We start from the raw sequence: 16245 nt of genomic DNA, 5'->3' as shown, positions 1-16245 counted from the left end.
GGTCAAGGTATATCATAGCAATAAGATAGGGTAAAAGAGGGAGAGAAGAGGCACCACGAGCTGTCTCTTGGTCAGAGTTGAGGTCAGAGATATACTAACCATGCTGGAGTTGAAGTTCTATCTTGAATTATAGTATCAGAAAAGGAGAGGATGGGATACTATTAGGTGGATGCAAAAGTAATTGCGGTTTAAAGGGTTAAAAATAATTGCAAAAACCACAATTACTTTTGCACTAACCTAATAGTCTGAGGAATGTCTCCTCAGTGTAACAGGAAATCAGTGGAAGCTCTTGAGCAAAGGAATGATATGGCAAAAGTTGCATTCAGGAAATATTCATGTGTAGGGAGTGCACAGGCTTCATTTGCAGGAGAGAAGAAAGATGGCAAACAGAGACTCCAGGAATTCTGATCTGAGGTGGTGAGAGCTTGGAGAGCAGATGGGTAATGGGATAATAGTAAAAATAACATAGTGCACATTTACTGGGTGCTGGCTATGTGTTACCCATTGTGCTAAGGGCTTTTTACTTACATATTACATTTCATCATTACAGTAACCCTGTGAAGTAAGTACTATTGTTATTCTTATTTTCAAGTGTGGAAACTGAGGCTTATAGCTGCTGAGTAAAAGCACAAGTAAGAGATGCATTTCAGAGGCAAATCCCAAGGATTTGGTGAGCAGGCAGTGTGCGAGGAAGGACAAGAATGTTTTAAGAGCAGGGATAACTGGGATGGATCTCTCAGTGTCAGCAATAGGAGAAGGGAAGCTTTGCAGGAGGAGTAGGTTTGGTTAGGAGGGAAATCCATGAGTCTTTTTGCTCCATATGAAGCAAAATTCACATTTTGTTATGATTTTCAAACACTGTATTCTAAGTTCCTAGAACACTTTCTCAATAGGACCCCTTTCTCCCCCGATATTTTTACATTTTGGGAAATAGAGCTGGTTGAGCTACCTCACCTATAAGGCTTGATAAGAACACTATAAGTGGGGGTCTAGCAACAGACAGTGAGGAGAATCCAGCTACCTTCTGGTCACCCACAGGACTGACTGAGGCCCTGCTCTTCCCTACTTCATTGTCCTATCCACATGGCTCTCATATACCCCAGGCTCCTGCACCTGGGGGGACAAAGCTGACTTCAATTCCCTACAAGGTCACGGGTGTCATTCCCAGCCCTTGGATTCCCTCAGGTCATGGGAAGACTAGAGCAGTAAAAATGTCTCTGTGAAGGATGGGACTTCTGAGGGGGGTTGGAAGCAGGCATCTTCCAAAGACCACGGGGAGGAGGGGAGGGCAGTTTTGACGTCAAAGAGCCTCCAGGGTCCTGACACAGAATTAGATAATGGCTTTTTTCCTGAGGGAGCAAAGCTCCCCTTGTCCCTAGGGTCTTGTATAAGTCGGACCACTACACTGTTAGCCACAGATGAAAGTTCTATATTAACATTGAGAATCTTCCCCCATTAGGCTTGTCTTAGAACACATGAGTGTGTGTGTCACACACGTAGGTTTTGTGTCTAGAACACATGAGTGTGTGTGTCACACACGTAGGTTTTGTGTCTAGAACACATGAGTGTGTGTGTCATACAGGCTTTGTCTGGGTAGAATTTATGTGATTACTCTGGATCCTTATTCCCTCTCTATGTCCTCTATACTTCTCTTCAGCAACCACCCTCTCCTTTTTTTGACTGTCCTCTTCCCCTTTCTCTCTTCACCCTGCAAGTTAGCGAAACCTTAGGCTGCATGACTTCCATGAGAGGAATGAGGGCAGAGAACATTTCCACCCTCTTCTCTCCCATTAAACCCATCAACTGGAAGTCAGTCACCCCATAAACAAGTTAAATAGCTACCTGGAGGAGGCAGAAGACCTTTTCTAATGGTCTGAAGTATGGGATTCAAGCCCAGTGGATGAAATCCCCAAAATGCCCATCCTCAATTATGGTGTCCTTACCAAGCCTTACCGGTGCTCAGCAAGACTCCCCACACCATCTCCAGGTCTCCAGGTAAAAACTCCCCCAATCTCTCTTCAACTAGAGGATCTTAAAGGAAAGAGTCAAATCTGTAGCTTTCTCGACTTGGGCATTTTCAAAGCAGCCCAGAGTTCTCTTTCTTTTCCATGTCAGAGGGCAGGATTCTCTTTGCTTCAAGATCTCCACCTAATTGCCTGACCATGCATTGTTACTTCACCCATTGTTACTTCTCTCAGACAAATGGTAGCCCTTTTCCATTAGTACATGAGTAAATGATCAGCATCTCATAGCTGACCATTTGGATCCTCACTTAAATTATTTTTGTAGAAAATGACAAGAAACCCATCAATCAAGCAACAAGTTAGTATTCTCCCTAATGAGAATAAACTTTCCAGATGGTCAAGGACTTCATACATTATGCTCCCCACCCCACCCCAACCATTAGGAACGTGTAGATACATTCTTAATGGTTTATAGTGATTTAACAATCCTCCTCATTTGAATCTCTTGGGGTATCAGTGTTGAAAGACTGAATGCCTAGGTAGAAGGGTGCTGCCTGGAATAAATCATCTTTTCTCATTGTGCCAGCTAAGCAGGAAAGTTTTGGTGTGCTAACTCTTCTCCCCAAGATTCACTGGCCCTCTAACCACACTCTTTGTTGGGAAAAGGAGTTTCTTCATAAGTTGTGCCTACACAACGGTCTGACTGTTAAAGGACATGATAGTGACGTACAGGGTCCCAGTTAGCCTGGAGAGTGTGTGAATCTAAAGGTTAATTTTTGATTTTGAGTTATTTTCAATCCCATTCCCCATGTTCTTCTCCCACACGAAGATGGTAGAGTCGATGAGCTCCCAGGGATCCTGGTACTTTCTGTGGCTATTGCTGTCTGTGATGGTTTTTGTTGTCAAATATTCATCAGATTAGAGTCCAGAGTACGTGGAACTGGGAGAATGGAGAGAGTGCACACCCCATGTGAACACCCACATGACTCCAATAAATCATAATAATTGACATCATCAGCAGCCCCAATGTGAAACTTCTATGTCCACGGAGAAGTCTCTAGACTCATGTTTCCTTCTTTCCACTCTCTCTTCCCTTCATTTCAACCTGCTCCTTCCTGCCACCACTGCCTCACTTCCCACCGTCACCATATCACAGCCGGACCATTGCAAGAGCCTCCTCCACATCTTCCTGGAATGCTCGGAAATGACCTGTCCTCTTGGGGCAGTACTGTTTCTTCTTTCCCTTTTTCTCCACTTCTGTAAATTTTGGGGTTCTTTGGATAGTCCTGTTTCTTTTGCAACTTTCCCACCAACCCCACTAACATTCAAATTAAAAAGAAAAAGAAAAAGGCCCTATGGAGAGGAGCAAGTAGGCAACATGTCCATCCTATACCTTTGCCCATAGTCAGTCCCCCAAGATCTCAGCTATTAATAGCTACTGTAATGACCTCCCCTGCCCCCAAATTACCTGTTGGGGCCCAGCTCCTATTCTTTCCTAGAAGAGGAGCCCAAACATCCAAATCTCTGTACCTCAGGCTGTGCCTGGCTCTACCCAGACCCAGTTGTTTACTTTCTTAAGTGGACATGTTTGACTTATCTAAGGAACAAACACACACTGAAGGCATTTCTACACCTCTCCCTTCGGTCAATCTGAATTAGCAACGTGGGAGCCAGTGGGCTACCCCCTCCCAGAACCTCAGAGTAGAGCAGGTAGTAGATTAACTGGTGTGAGTCCCCATCCGTACCCTTTGATTAGTAGCTAGCCCTGCGGATCTTTGTTCTCTTGAACTTCCATGCGTACCCTTCAGCTGTGACAGCCTGGGAGAGGGTGGGGGTGCCCAGAAAGAGAGAAACGAAGCAAATGTGCCACCCAAGTGGTGCCACCAAGTAGCACAAACTCAGCTTCCCAGCACCTCGCACCCTGAGAAATTCAATTATCACTCTGAGACACACAGCCCAGAGGGACTCACAGGTCTCAGGTAAGGTGCCAACAATAAGGAAAAGAAAAAGGAAATAAAGAAAAAAAAAAGAACTCCTGACCCTGCAATGCATTTGTTTGATAGACGCAAAATGAAAATCTGACATGCCTCTATGAATTAGGCAGGGCAGAAAAGGGAGGGGGGGGGGAAGGAAAAACAAACAAACAACAACAACAAAAACCCCAAATGTATTCATTTTGCTTTGTAGGATGACGGAAAAGGTAAAGCATGGGCTCGGGATTAAGCAGCAATTAGGTTCTACTAACTAGAGAATTGATTTGAGGTCTTTTAACCTCTCCGAGCCTTTGATTCGTCACCCAAATAACCCTCATACATTCAGAGACCCATATGATTCCGTGTCAGACACGTGTCACATGTAAGAAGCCACATCCAAAAATTAAAAGTAATGAAGATGGAACTCATTTATTATTCATGCCTCTCTGAAGATTAAAGAGGATGGAAATACAGGGTACTCAGAAACACTTATTTAAATTCTCTTTTCTCTCCAACCTACTTTCTTATCCTACTTAGTCTGGGGCTGGTCTCCAGGGGAAAATAAAAAGCTTTCTCTTTCACTCCCTATTCATACAGTTTTTCGTCATTTGCATCCTCCCTCCCCACCCGCCAAGGACTGCAATATCTAGAGCAACTTATGTTTTCTTCCAGCAAAAAATTCTTTACTCTTGCAAAAGCATAGGAGGCAGAAACTGAACTAGGATTTACGGGATTCTTTTTTTGAAAGGTTAGGAAAGGAGTAGGCCTGTAAAGAATCCTAAATTATTGATTTTTGTCCCTGTTATTAATTTTTGTCCCATAACTTCTAACTTCTCCTTTCTCACCTCACAAGTTTGTTGTGTAGATCAAATAAGATACTGCACATTCTTTTGGAAAACGATAAATCACTATAATCAGGAATACAGCACTTTATGTGAGTCTATGATAAAAGGATTGGCACAATTTTCCTTTCCTGGATGCCAAGGCAAAAATATAGGGAGAAGAAAGGAAGAGTTTCTCCTTAAAATAACCATGTAAATAAAATGATTATACCTCTGAGACTGTCAAACGTATCCCTGTATTGTTTAATATGTCTGTATCTTACTTTTCCAATTTTAGTATCTCTAAGGACAAGGTCTTTTTTTTTTTGTCATATTGTGTCTCTGTAAATGGGGCCAGACCGCCATTGATTAATTAATTTATTCAAATAATAAATATTTGTCGATGAATTACTCATTTCTTCCCATATTGTTAAAAAAGAAAATCTTCCAGGAGCCAGGTTCTGGGTATCAAATAAATCATAGCCCTTTCACTCAAGGAGCCCACCATCTAGTGGGTGAGATGAGAATGTAAGCAGACATTTGAAGTCATTGATTCGTGACGTCAAAGGAAAGGTTATGGGTTAAGAGCCCAGCTCAGCGAAGCAGGTGCTGTCACTGATGCCGAACCCAGATTCCAATTCCCCTGCGGGCTAACCTAGAGAGAGCCCAGCAGCTACGGTGGACAGTGCTCTCCGGCCATCCCTCAGCTCTGTACATCCCTCCTCCCTTGCCTACGTCCTGTAAAAGAAACTGAAAAAGACAGATCACTCTTGCCCAGCTTCCCTTGAAGTCAGAGGTGTCCATAGAACCCAGTTCTAGCCAGTGCAGAAGTCTGTGTGGGAGCTTTGGGAGAATTTTTCTTCCCTGTTAATACAAAAGAAAAGCAGAGAGAGGAAAAATAAAAAAAAACGAAAAAGCTTCTGCACAGCGATGGCAACCATCAACAAAACAAAAAGACAACCTATGGAATGGGAGAAAATATTTGCAAACTCTGTATCTGATAAAAGGTTAATATTCAAAATATAGAAGGAACTCTTAAAACGTAATAGCAAAAAAACCCACAAATAACCTAATTTTAAAAATGGACAAAGGACTTGAATAGATGTTCCCCCTGCCCCCCCCAAGAAAAAGAAAAGAAAAATACAAATGGCCAACAAGTATATGAAAGACAAGTATATGAAAAAGTATTCAACATCACTAATCATCAGGGAAATGCAAATTAAGACCACAGTGAGATACCACCTCATACCTGGTAGGATGGCTATTACTAGAAAAAAAAAAAGGTAAGTGTTGCAAAAGTGTGGAGAAATTGGAGCCCTTGTACATTATTTATAGGAATGTACTGGTGCAGTCACTATGCAAAACAGTATGGAGGCTTCTCAAAATTAGAGAATTTTGTGCCTCAACTGTGTAGCATTTGAATTGTCTTTGAAAGCTGGGACTCCAGACTTACATGTAACAGCCTGACTTGCCAGCCAATCCTTTTCCAGGATTGGAAAAGGTTTAGGGTCCCTCTTCCTCTGATGCACACCTTCGCTCTGCTGAATTACCATTGAATTACATTCTTCAGCATTTACTGAATGCCTACTATGTGCAAGGCAAAACCGTCTTTTCTGCAATACCCACATTAGGGTTAAGAATAGGTTTTGTGATTTTTTTTTTTTTACTCCGAAGTGCCTATCGTATAAACGGGTGTTTAATGAATACTTATTACTCTTTAACTAGTTTGGTTCTCGGCAGCTGGTTTGTCCAGAAAGTCCAAACTGCATCTTTACTGCTGCTGCTTGGCAATTTCAGTCAGTTTCCTGACCCAAACCAGAAAGAATAGAGATGAATGCGTAGCCATTCACATATAACATGCCTCCGTTAAAGAGCTCACATCTGCTTTCCCTCTGAATCATTAAGCCCTGTGAGCTGGAGAGGCCAGCTGTCCTTCTGCACATTTCACTGTCCTCTCTCTGAGATGATGACTGTACAAACACAAAGTGACCAGAGCCCCTCGACTCTTGCTTCTGAGTCTGTTCTCCAAGACCATGATGGTTCTGGGCTGCATGGGACCCTGTGGGTAAGTGGGAAAAGAGGAGCTTAATCACGATGTTAGCACTGCATGAGTTCATGGAATGGGAGCTCCACCGGCCAGAAAGACTCTGGGAATCTGATGGCTAAGCCCTTTGTCATGGGCAGAATGTTTGTGCCTTCCCCTAAATTTATATGTTGAAACCCCAACTCCCAGTGTGATGATATTTGGAGGGGGGGCCTGTGGGAAGTGCTTAGATTTATGTTACGACATGAAGATAGGACACTCATGATGGGATTATGAAAAGAAGAAGAGAGAGACAGCTCTTGCTCTCTCCAGGCCCATGCACCAAGGAAAGGCCATGTGAGGACACGGCAGAAAGATGGCTGTCTACAAGCCATAGAGCAGGCCTTCAGCAGACATCGAATCTGGCAGTGCCTGGGTCTTGGACTTTCCAACTTCCAGAACTGTGAGTAATAAATGTCTGTTGTTTAAGCCATTCAGTCTATGGTATTTTATTGCAGCAGCCCCAGCTGACAAAGACAGCTCCCTTTAACCAGTCAGTTTCCTTCACAAGTGATACCCACCCTAGGCTGCCCACTGCTCTGCATCACAGCACATTCAAACAGTCCTATTTACAGCACATGCAGGTAACTCATGTTAGTGGTGAAATGAACACGTGCCAGAGCCCTCCAGGTAGAACCCCACATCTTCCTAAACTCCTCACTTTCATTCCACTAGCCGGCTCCCTCTGTCTTGAGTCAGAAATCTCAAAAACATGGTGTTGGATCCATCCCAGTCTGAAATCAGGGATTTGTGGAACCGTGTTGATGCTGTCTTTACATAATTGCTGGTATCAGCTTTCAACCTAGTTCCCCATCCTCAGCAACAGTGACAGAGCAAGAGAAATTAGAAGAGGAAGGAGGCCAGCCTAGCTGGTGAGTTCCTATGTCTAGACAGGCTAATGAGTAAAAAGTGTTCCTCAGGAAGGTCCTGAACATGAAAATAACCTAAAAGACTGATTCTTTTTTTCCCCCTGATCAGCTCATGTCACCTTCCTGAGATTCCTGTCCCAGGTTAAGTGAGGGAAAAATGCCTCTTCTTGGCACTCTGGCCCCAGCTCTGACACAGGCCCGGCCTGTCAGGCCAGCTCAGGGGCTCCACCCTCTCCCTCAATGAGGCTCATTCAGCATCAACCTACTTGGGGGTTTCCTCACCAAAGCTGGCCTTTGAAGAGACTCACTATGTGGTTCCCAGCAGGGCAAGGTCTGAGCAGTGCCAGGAATCTCCATTCCTCAAGATTTCTTATGATTTTTAATGTTCCCTCTTATTTTCTAAAATTCACAGAATCCCTTGATCTCCAAGTTGGCTGGGACCTTAAAATCCAGCCACCTGTTCTGTCTGCAGGATTTCACCTGTGGAAAGTCACTCAGCCTCTGTCTAAAAGGGTTTAGACACGGGAAACTCACAATTTCTCATTCCCTCTTTGATCAACTCGGTTAGAATGCTCTTTTTAATTGAGACCAAATACCTGTAATTTGTAATAATTAATTTTATTGGAGTTTTAGAATCGTGAATACATAGAAGACCCAGAATGAACTTAGAGTGAATCTAATTTACCCCCTCATTTTCCAGGGAGCTCTATCAATGCAGTGAGTTCCTGAGAATATCACAGGAAGTCTTGAAAACTCAGCTATTGTTCAGGAATTAATTTGAGAGATGGAGAAAGAGATCAAAGGTACATCTATCTGTTATCTCCCCAATACTCCTTCCGTCGGTCCTTCCCTCTTCTCACCTCGTTCGGAATTGCTTGCCTCCACTTTGCCTTGGCTTTCTGTTTTAACTTCTTTCACTGCCAATGATTTTTTTCTCTCCTCAAACCAAACCACTATTGTCAGAGCAACCGTCCTCAAGTCTACTCCAGGCATGGCACTCTGCTGCTCTAAGATCCTCAGTGGCTCCCCATTGCCTAGCATCTTAACACTTAATAAATCCTTAATATGGATTTCCCTCCATAAGGCCCTACATAATCTGACCACAACTTGCCTTTCCAGAAAGTGAATGAAACTGATTGTTGCTTTGCCCAGAAGGGGTCAGTGGCCACTGGGGGATCTCCAGGCTCTGCAGATCAGTTAGAGCTGAAAGAGGCCCAGGCCCCTGCCTCACTTTACCTAACTACCTGACCTTCTTCTCCTGCTCCTCAGTGAAGACTTAGGGTCAGATGAACTGTGAGGTCCCGTCTGGCTCTGAAATTCTGAAGGAACAGAAAGAACAAAAACCTAGACTTGGACTTTCGGTGGATGGGAAGACTGATGAGGGATTGATAACAGACAGAATCTCAGAGAATGGGGAATTAGCTGCAGGAAAACTGGGGCAAGAAGGAAGTATCTTGAGAAACTTCAAAGTTGGAGGTCCTGCCTCAGTACCTTAGTGACACATTGGAATTAAGTGGGGACTTCATGAAACACGGGATTGAAACTTGGGTCCTTCTCCAGAGATTCTGACTTAATTAGCATGGAGTGCAACCTACTTCTTGGGATTTTTTAATAGCTCCCTGGATCATTCTAATGTGTCGCAGAGTTTGAGAACACAACTCAAGTGGAGGGCAGGAGTGGAGGGAAAATGACACAACCTTCATCAAAAGGAGAGAAGAGACACTGGCCAGAGGAGGCAATGTGTACAGCAAAACACAATAGGACTTGCAACTCCCCCAGCAAATGTGTTTCTTACTCTCTTGGGCCAACTGCATCGGGTTCACTCAGGGAAACCTCCACGTGAGAGGACTCCCTCTACCATTACCACTAGCTCAGGAGCACCCATTCCTTCCAGCCCTGCTGTGCCCAGGCCTGAGTGGAGCTGTAAGTTCCGCCTGAGGTATGAAAGCGGATATTATTACCTCTGATGAGGACTCAAATCTCAGCAGGTTGTGTCCTCCCGCTCACCTGAAAGCCTATTTGTTTTCAGCTGTGCTGGCATCCCATATGGGTGAAAAGACTGAGCTATCTAACAGGCTGGGCAATATTCCCCTTCTTTGCTGTCCTTAGTAAACCGCTGAACAGTACTGGAGAAGCCAGCACTTAGAAGCCAAGTCTTAGTAATGTTCTAAGGAGAGCTGTTGACCAGGGCCCCTCCTTCCAGACACACTGAGCTGTGCCTTTCTCAGCCAAGGGCAAGAATTGCTAGCTCCGCTCTGGGGCTGGAAGTGAGTGTGGTGCCAGTCATAGAGGGTGAGAGCCAACCCAGAGAGGAAGGGTGAACCCGGAGAGAGAGGCTGAACCTAGAGAACGGGGTCAACACAAAGGCTAGGGAGCAACCCAGAGTGGAGCCAAATCCATGCATTTTCACATCGCTGAGAAAGTTTTATATTGAAACCTTTGGAAAGAGGTTACTAAAAAGTTGGAGTTAAACATTTGAAAAAAATAAAGTGGAAATAGTTGCAATCTAGGACAAACTCTTGTTCTTTGCTTCTTTTTATGCCCTCTGCAATTTACACCTTTATTTGGGGCGTTTGAAACATAGGTGTCATTTGCCCTTCGTATACGCTACCCATTCCTCTCTACCCTGCCTCACGCATCCTCAAATGTATATACTGCACTCACTGTCTCATGCTTGCTGGCTTCCGGTTGGATTTAGCCGATGGCAAGCACCAACAGGAGATCAGCAGGAGAGAGTCGAGTGGGGTATTTAATGTTATAAACTGCTTTATTTCTCCATTACAGACCATAACTCCTATAAGGCTATTTTCTCTCTCTTTTTTTCAGTAATCGTTACTCCCCTGTCTTGCTCCTTCATGGCTCCTGGATATGACTAGCCTGGAGGATACTGCACCATTTCTCATTATTGTTCTTAAATCATGCCTAGGTCTCTGTAAATAGCCCTCTTCTTAAACTTTCCCTTTATTATAATACTCTCCTACTTGAATGATACAAGGGGTGTGTGTGTGTATCGGTGATGGTGATGGTTGGGTAACACAAGCTTACTTAAATAGGAGTGAATATGATTTCCCTAAGAGAATTCTCTGAGTGGGGAAAAGCAGCCAGTACCTACACTGCCCTGTGTGTCTCCTGCCTGAAACCTTCTCAGTGTTGCATGACTGCTATCATGCTCTTCTCCTGTACTCCCTCTTTTTAAAGCTCTGTGCCAAGTAAAAACAAAAGCTTCTCTCCTTATGTCTTTTTACCTTAGTTAAGCTGGAATGGCATTATCTGTCATTGCTAAGCATTAACTCATAGAAAACAAAAATGTGCTTATAATATACTACTTTGTTGGTCTGGCTGGCTCCTCTAAGAACAAGATGCCAAGTTGGGATTAAATATGCCAAGTTGGGATTTTATGAGGAGAAATGCCTCTGTGAAAGGAAATCAGAGAGGATCTGGAAAAGGCTGGGAGAGACTTCAGACCATAAAGCAAATCTAATCCTGAGTGAAGGGGAGACAGAGGAAGGTTGGGTTGAAGTGTCCTAGACTGCCCTGAAATCTAAGGAAAGTTTGGTAAAACCATCTGGGAACCACTGAACCAAAACGAGCTGATGAAGCAATCCTGTGACTCCTAGAAATGGTGCACTCAACCATTAGTGGGGACAAACCTGTGAGGGGTGTTGCATTGGAGCAAACACAACGATGGATTTTAGAGTACCACTGAGGCCCTCAGACAATTAAGTTCCCCAAAGTAGGAGATCTGTGACAGGTTCATGACCACCACAGCTGCATTCTGTTATCATAAAGAAGGCTACTGTTTGCACTATTCCAGGTCTGCCACTTTATCAGCCAAACCATGCCATAGAATTCAAAAGACTCAGTACATACTGTTGGAGTCAGTTTTCTTGCCATTCTTATTTCCCGAGTGCTAGCGGCAACACAACAGACTTTACGACAACCCTAGTCCTTACCTTAGACCTGAATAATAGATATCACCTTCATTAAGAAAAATGAAATTCTGAAAATTGAAGCGTTCATTGACTTCTTGCTTCCTTCTTTTATTTAAAAACATAAATTATCTAACATATACATAACACTGTGTCAGTTACTGTGGCCACCACAATAAATAAGAAATTGTTTATGTTTTCAAAGGTCTTGATCTCCAAGAGAAAAGATGGAAAGACAGATCTGTATGTGTGCAGTCAAGTGTTACAGGACTGTAATGTCTACACAAGCTATGAGGGAATGAAGCACGAAAGGGGAGTGGTGAATCCTATCAGTAGACAGTAGTGAAGTCTTCAGAGAGAAGTTGAACATTATGCCAAGAATTTGAGGGTCTACCCAATGGACACATGGGACAGAACTACAAGGTAAAGAGAGTCATGGAAACAAGTATTGAGGTGAGACATCGTTTGACCCATTTGGGGAGTTACAACAGTTTGGCGTGATAGGAACACAATAAACATATGGGGAGTAGGGAACACAGGAGAGATTGAAGAGGGGTGAAGTTAGAGACAAGGCAGGAGCGAGACTGAGAAGGACATGCAAGTAGGAAGGCTGGAAGGTATCTATTGGGCCATGGATTGTAAGTCAAGGAATGAGGTGATCAGATGTGCACTTAAGAAAAATTCCTCTGACCACAGGATGAAGAAGGGATTGAGGACGTAAGACCAGAGGCAGGTGAATCAGGTTGTTGGCAGCTATGACAGGCCAGCAAGAGACAAGACCCTAAATGAACCAAGATGGAAGCAGTGGTACTAGTGAAGAAGGGACATGGTCAAGAAATGGTGGGGACACAGTATCAGTCATACTGTGTGAGTATAATGGCTGTGATACGTGGAAGACAGGTGAGGGTGAGGAAGAAATGAGAGTGGTAGGAGTGATGCCCTGTCGGGTCTACATTAAAGAAAGAGGACACTGTTATTAACTGTGCCAGGCAGAATTCTAAGATGGCCCTCGACATTCTCACCTTCCCCCGCCATCCCCGTAGCCTGTACACATACTCTATATAGGCCCCTCCACTGAAGTGTGTGTGACCTGAGAATATGGTGGGGTGTCACTCCCATGATTAGATTACAGTATACGGCAAAAGTGAAAGGCTTTTCACAGATATAACTAAGGCCCTTAATCAGTTGGCTTTGAGTTAATGAAGAGGGAGATTATCCTGGATGGGTTTGACCCAATCAGATGAACCCTGTTAAAAAGGGTCGCAATGTTAGAGATGCTTTCTCCTGCTGGTCTCGAAGAAGCAAGCCACTGTGAGTTCTACAGCTTCAAGGAAGTGAATTCTGTCAACTCCCATGTGAATTTGGAAGAGGATCAGAGCCTCAGATGAGACCCTAGCCCTGCCCAAAATCTTGACCGCTGCTTTTTGAAGTCCTGAGCAGAGGACCTAGCTACTAAGCTGTTCCATGAAAACTGAGATAATAAATCATGGGTATTACCTTAAGCTGCTCAAATAGAGCTAACTTTGTACAGAGCATTAGAAAGCTAGTATACTAATAATCATGATCAAAAGAATTTTCAGCATTTTTTTTATGTTTTCCAGGTGAATTTTATGAGTAGCAAACATCCAGAGGTCACTTTAAAATTAATTTTAAATAAATATCATATCATTTAAGGTTCTACATTCAAAAAACTCGTTCTTTAATCTGCTACTTCCAACCTATAAATCTTATAATTCTGATTATGGACCTAGGGAATTTATCTCTAAGGGACTTTTGGTTAATGTTTGGTACCAGCGTCATGGGGGTCTCAACTCCCGCTCCCCGCACCAGTATGCGGGATATGGTGACGCCAAAAGGAACAACAACAGAGCCATACATAGGGCAGTCATACCTCTATATACCACTCCATGGCGGCTGGTTGAGACTCAAAAAGTAGGCTAACACGATCTGCAATCCACAATCCCCTTGCTAACTGCACTTGCTGGCCTCAACCCACCAGACGTTTCTCTGCCAATCAACCCACCCCCTAGCGTAGCCACGGCAGTTATATCAGTGGCTAATGGCTAACCGGTAACAGCTGACGGCCACCCAGCCACAGCGGATGGCCATCTGATTACAGCTGACGGCCATCTAATACCCGAGCCAGCAGCTTTCCACGTGAGGCCAAGAGCCTGGAAACTGCTCTCTGGGACTCTGTCCCCACACCCAGTTTCTAACTTATTATGGAAAACATTCTGCACTGCACTGATAAATTTAATATATTTGATTTTGCTTAAAATAATTTTGATGAATTTTCTCAGCTCCTTAAATGATTCTTATAAATCTGATAAATTAGCCTCTTAAAAATAGTTCTTCTAAAGTTTTCTTAATTATTTGAATACAATAAAACTAAGATTCCAACCTAAACTCATGTCTAAATTAATTATTCCCTTACTTATTGTAAATTGTAGTTACAAGGTTGATCTGTAATTCTAATAAACAAAATTCTCTTAAGCATGAGAACATAAAATACCCCAAATACAGAGACTTCTAAATATAAAAATATTAATCATACACATTTATTATCTAAAGTTTCTATCCTTAATTCTAAATCTTTTTGGATTCAAAGATGCTTATACATGAAAGAAAAAAATATAACATCACAAACAATTTTTGAGAGAGGTATCCAGATGGTTGAGCCTACATTGTGGCCAGTGACATTGTCTAGAATGGCAGGTCTGTAAATGCTGAGGTCCAGAGAGATTTCTCATGACCCTTTCTGCCATAGGAAGCCCTTTTTAGCATTCCAAGTCTTGGGCTTCATAAATTAGAGAAGCGGGTTTCCACACCATCCGTATTCCAGTTTTGAGTCATGTCATTACCTAGTTCTTCCATCTACACACAAATGGAAGTCTGCAATCCCAGCCCTGGAGTACTTTATGGCAGGGAATGGAGCTGAGACCCGGAGGCGACCCTCAGGGAGCTCCACTTCTGCTCATCTTCGGCAAGAAGCTCACATTCCATCAGTACCAGCATGTGAGGTCCTGGGTGGAAGAAAGAGGTCAAAGAGATGCAAAGGAGTAGTGATAAACAGAAGGAAGCCTAGTCTGGAAAAGTGTGTAGATAGCTGGGCTGCTCTGTTTTTCCTTTCGGAGCTCGAAATTCAGGGGAAGCTGTATGTATTATTTGCAGACTTGCAAGTACATCAGGTCTCACGGTTGAATTTCCAGCCAAACACTTAGCCTCACTCTGAGAAATATTTCCTTCCCCCACCTCCATTCCTTTTCCTTTTTTTCCACGTGATCCTGCCCAAGTTGGTACAGACACCTTGGGTGGCAAAATCCATTTGCTCTCTGACACACACCCCTCCGCCTCTCCCACTGGCACATACTTTAGGTTTGCCAGGAGCCAAGTGAGCTTTGGGTAACCCCAGAGATGTGACTCCTTCTCGGAAAATGATCTCTGGTCTTAAAGTATGTGTGTCCTCAGCCTTGCCGTCACTTTTTTTTTTTTGTCTGTCTCCTTCCCCTTCCCTCCTTCTTCTCTTTTTTTGTCTCCTTTATATATTCGCTCCTTTTATTTCAGTCTCTCTTACCTCTCTTTCTCTCATCCTCCTTCTTCATTTTTTTCCTTCCCTTTTTTTCAATTCTTCCGTGCTGGAATATATGTTTATGGATTTCTTTTCCTTAAGGGGAATGGTGGACAGATGAGGTAAATACCGTGTTTCCCTGAAAATAAGACCTATCCTGAAAATAAGCCCCAATTAAGATTGTCAGCCAGATGGACGCATTTAGTATATTATGATGATGTTCCAGAAGATGAGGACATGACTGTATTTGAATAAATGTAGATGGTTGTACATGAAAAAATAAGACATTCCCTGAAAATATGCCCTAATGAGTCTTTTAGAGCAAAAATTAATGTAAGACCCGGTCTTATTTTCAGGGAAATACGGTATAAGACCCGGTCTTACTTTTGGGGAAACATGGTACGTATTAGTGCCAATAAAAAATAGCTAAACTTGTGAGCCTTAAGTACATGCCAGACAATAATAAGCACTTGACATGCATTACCATTTGATCTTCAAAGCAATCTTGATTGATTGATTGATATATATGGTTCCCATTTTCCATATGCAGAATCTGAAGCTTAGAGAGGGTAATTTCCCCAAAGTTAGTAAGTGCAGTTTAATCACATGTCCCAGGAGGATGACTATAGGATCACACTCTGAATCACTCTGTGTGGGGACAGAGCCCCAGAGAGCAGTTTCCTGGCTCTCGGCCTCACATGGAAAGGTGCTGGCTCGGGTAGTAAATGGCCATCAACTGTGATTGGATGGCCATCAGCTGTGGCTAGTTGGCCGTCCGCTGTAACCAGTGAGCCATTGGCCACGAATATAACTGCCGTGGCTACGCTAGCAGAAACTGGGGGCTAGCAAGAAGATGGTGGCTGAGCTAGCAAGTGGCGGAGTGTGGATTGCAGATTGCAGAGAAGCAGATTGCTAGCAAGTGAGATTGTTTGGCAGAGACAAGTGGATGGCGGGTTGCAGATAGTGTGGCTCCTGCCTCCTGTGTCTCCAACCCAGCCATCAGCGAGACTATAGTGGTATGACTCCCCCATCTATGAC

Source organism: Rhinolophus sinicus, chromosome 17 (assembly GCF_057876585.1).
Source record: "Rhinolophus sinicus isolate RSI-liver-muscle chromosome 17, RSI-T2T, whole genome shotgun sequence".
Taxonomy (NCBI): domain Eukaryota; kingdom Metazoa; phylum Chordata; class Mammalia; order Chiroptera; family Rhinolophidae; genus Rhinolophus; species Rhinolophus sinicus.
Note: the sequence above shows the minus strand (reverse complement) of the source record.